The following is a 4,452-nucleotide window of genomic DNA, read 5'->3' on the forward strand; positions in this document are numbered from 1 at the left end:
AACGGGTCGTATGACCTGGAGTGGTATAAATTCTATTAGTATCATGTCAGAAGTGTATGCTTCGTGCTTCTTATGCCCGATTGTTGACCTTCTTCACTTAAAACAATATTAATTGACGCTTGTTGCAAATTCTTCAGTAGATCCATAAGCTCAAGTGTGCTAAGGCTAGGCATGATGAGCGAATCTTAATGATACGTTTTAAACTCTACACCATTTGTTCTGGCTGATGTCACTTTTTGATCCTAGATGACATGTATGTGGGTATTATCGTAATAAGCAATTACATCAGGTACCTTTTAAAAATATATCAAGACTCTTACCTTCTCTGGATCAATAACATAGATGAAGAGAAAGGTACAAGAGGAAGATACGTCCAGACGATAGAGAAAGGAGGTAGAGGAAAAGAAATGTAAAAGGCGAGGAATGACGTGCTTTTCCTTATTCAGATGCCAATGACATATTTTGTGGGATGGTCTCATTGAATTGTAACCCCTGACTGGTCGCCCATCAATCTAACTTGAGCGACTGGTCACAAATTTCAAAACTGCATCAATCTTAATTCTAAACATATTGTGTCACAAGTTTTGCTTCTTTAACTATCGTTTGAATATGTAAATTTCATCGATAGCTGAATTTTTCATAAAGTTCAACCATCATCACTATGACTACGACAAATGTGTTTTGTACGTTATGATGAATGATAATCCTCAACAATCAATAATTAAATCGATTGATTAATTCCTCGATCATTCCTCAAAAAGAGTTTATCTGATTATCCCTCATTACTAACTATTTACCAGTAAGGCAAAAGGTGGTGAATGTGTGTCTGTATTTTCTTGAAGTCGGTAACTTAGCATTTGGCAATGGCATAGAATAAATTTCTACTGACATTTCCAGGTATACGTGATCACCACAAGCAGTTTACTTCATCAACCACCATATACTAAAAGCGCTATATTAAAGCTTTAAAGAAACATTTCTTTTTGTTCATTTGAAAAAATCTTACCTAGTATTTCAATAACTTCAAGAACTAAATCAGTTCTTCCGATGTCTTCTAGAATGTCAATCAGGAGACGCAGATTATCGAGAGACGCAATTTTCTTAGGTTCAAGTTTCTCAAGGAGGGTGAGAGTTGATGCAATATGGTCAAGCTCCCTCTTTGCTATATACCGTTTAACTATGCTTGATGTCTTCATTTTTAATAAATCATCTATGAATAAAATACAATTTAAAGATTGTTTAACCCCTTTAATGTGTGAAATGAAATGGTGAATCATACAATGTCAAAGTAATCAACTGCAAGTGACTCTACAAGTCACGCAATTCCATGCACGAACATTTGCACTATCAATCACCATACATACGTATGTCGACAACTCACACTCGCTCGACTGTCAGAAGTATCACAGTTGAAGTCTTCATTTCCATTGCCAACGGAGTTCCTGTGTCTTTAGTCAGACAAATTTCCAGCATAGAAATTTTGATGTAAGAAAGCGTTAACAGTAGGAAATCAAAGGTAATCCCATTATGTACTTGAAAGTCACAGTTTACGGAACCAGAGATTTTGACGCGAATTCTTTATCACTACCAAGATTTAAGCCAGGGATGCTCGCTGCTTCTGACGGGTCAACCGTTACTCACAATGACTACCCAGTGTGATCTGATACTTGCTAGACATGGTACATGCTTATAAAAATGTGTTTATTGGGAAATTTGGTGATTAAACTCGAATCAATCTAAACTCAATGTACTCAGAATATCGGTCAAATCTGCATTGCGAGTACCCGTTTCTTTATGAGTGGTTGGACTTTTCCCGTCAAATACATACGTCGATCGACGGCACAGGTTTTGGAATGATATCATAATAGGCACTGGTCAGATCTAAAGTCACACAATCTTTTGAGCTTCCTGACTTTCATGTTCTGAGCAAAGCTTCAGCCGTCGGTGACACATATATACGATCATTCGCCTTTGACGGAAGAATGTATCTATCTACAGCTCATATTGTCAAGAAAAACTTTGCTTGACTCTCTATTTCGGGCTTGATTTTTTCTGTCACTTAAAAGCTCCGTCGAACTCAATGTATCTGCACTGTTTTGACTGTATGTACTTTAGGTTTGCGGCTCGTTGCTTAAAATACATTTGATTTTTATTTATCTGTACAGGAATCGATAGCTGGTTGATATGATTAAATATACCTGGTTTAATTTCTCTGCTAATTTTCGTCTTTAATTCCAGCCATGCTCTTTCTTTTCCATCTTCCGAGCTAGTCGCCATGGTTTTGTATGACTTCAATTATCTGGAAAATAGAAGCGATGTATACTAGAAATTACTTGATGGTTACAAGCCATGAGTCTTTACCAGATGGAAGCGTTGTTTAAGATATGATAGTCGGAACAACATTTTGCGGCAAATCAATCAACTAGCACTTGTAGACAGGTATGGGATGCAACGTCTGCGTGGTGAGCGAAATTAATTCCTTTTAGTTTCAACAATTAGGATTGACTATTTAATTGTTTCTCTGATCAAGTGCTTCAAAAAGAACAGAAACGGTCCGCAATCAGAATGATACAACACTGAAAGGGTCCAGAAGCTGAGTGTAATATTACTGTATTTTTATATACATCTGATATTTAGTCAACACAAGTTATGCAAGTCTAAATTATCAACATATGTTGTATTTATTTCGGAAAGAAATGACCTCTGCAAGTATCATCATGGCTTCTGAAGATCAGAATAGGAAAAAGTATGTTTCTAGTTGATAGTTACATAGATAAATCAAGTTACTGCATCGATGAAGCAATTCACATCTTAAAATGCATGTCGTCCACAGTTGTACTTCTATCTTCACATCAACAAACCATATCATTGTGCATGAATACTGAAAATCCGTATATAAGGGCGTACTCACGTGGCATATCATTGAAAGGGTTTCCAATACATGAGATCAAAAGCAGTATAGCTTATATAGTTGCGCCCTGTTACTCAACCTCGCAATTTACTTTTGCTGAACAAAAGCTGCATCGAATGTAAGAGACTAAAAGATTCGGTCTGTATGTCCCCATGGTATGGAATTAGAGTTGGCGGAGGCCGAAACACGACTGAATATGTCAGTCAACGACGATGGTACGTGAGAAAGTGACTAATTTGTTTTCAGTTAACAATGATACATGTTAATGCAAAGTCAAAGACACTCTGCCTTTGTAAATTTTGATACTATTTAACGATGTGAATTATTTCTAAACTGATTTACGCTACATCTGCAATATGTTGCACTTTACTACTGAGATACTAATGTTGAGATATGTGCTGATATATATCGATATATTGTTAATCTTTAAAAGCATAGTGTTTTATTTGAAATATAGACAAAAAATTTATTAACATAATTTGCTCTGCTGAAAATTTGGTAGCTTTTATCCACATTGTTAAATGAGGGGAATAGTTTTCGTAGTAACACTTACCTTTCTTCCTAACACCTGCGTAATCTGCCAAAAAAAACCCCACATTTACAACACGCTTCCATAAAATGAAAGCGAACATTAAACACCAACACGCACATGTTGTCACCGTAAGTTGGCCAAACAATCACGAGCCTCAATGACCTATATTCAAACTAGGGCCGATATATGATGAGTAAACATAAATGAATGAGGCGATAGAAGAAGAACGGTATTCTCTGCAAAACAACAAATGTGACCGTAGGCCTAAGTAAACATTTTACAAACTGGTGAATTTCTCAACGTCGTGGCTTTGAATAACAAGTAACTCCCAATTTATCCTTTAATCTATTTCATGCAATAAAAGCAAGCATTAATGAAACAAAACTAATACTAACACCACTGAATAGAATCATACTTGCGCCGGTCTCTCTACCACACAAACTTCCGCACTCGGCGAGGTAGCGAAAACGAGGCTCTCGAACACGATAAAATATGCAAATTTCGTACCCGCCGTTCAGGCTGTTGCCACATTGACACAGTTCATGATAAACGGCATGGTAAACGAATACCAGGCGCCAAATGTAAAAAAATTAATTTACACAATCAAGCTTTTTTTAGAGATAGAAAAGATGGAAAATGTATATATATATATATATATATATATATATATATATATATATATATATATATATATATATATATATATATATGTGTGTGTGTGTGTGTGTGTGTGTGTGTGTGTGCGTGTGTATAAACACACATACAGATACATTGCCCCACACATATATTTGCTTGTGCATACATATACATACATATAGAAAAAAATACGCGCACGCACATAGCGTATTCATCCATACATGTAGAATGCATACATACATACATACATACATACATACATACATACATACATACATACATACATACATACATACATCGGACTTTGATACAGCTCAAAGTTTTAAATCAAGCCTCGTTTTCGAGGCAACTGCTGACGTTTACAGTATCTGAC

The 4,452-nt window shown here is 35.9% G+C and overlaps 1 long non-coding RNA gene across 1 annotated transcript; it reads right to left on the minus strand.

The window, feature by feature from the left end:
• Window positions 1–1,007: 1,007 nt before the first annotated feature.
• On the minus strand, window positions 1,008–3,489 carry LOC139136119 (uncharacterized). Its single transcript, XR_011553110.1, has 3 exons — window positions 3,465–3,489; window positions 2,199–2,299; window positions 1,008–1,210 (listed from the first exon to the last, which is right to left on the minus strand). It is a non-coding gene; the product is annotated as an uncharacterized lncRNA (long non-coding RNA).
• Window positions 3,490–4,452: the final 963 nt, after the last annotated feature.

Source organism: Ptychodera flava, chromosome 7 (genome assembly GCF_041260155.1).
Source record: "Ptychodera flava strain L36383 chromosome 7, AS_Pfla_20210202, whole genome shotgun sequence".
In the NCBI taxonomy this organism is placed as follows: Eukaryota; Metazoa; Hemichordata; class Enteropneusta; family Ptychoderidae; genus Ptychodera; species Ptychodera flava.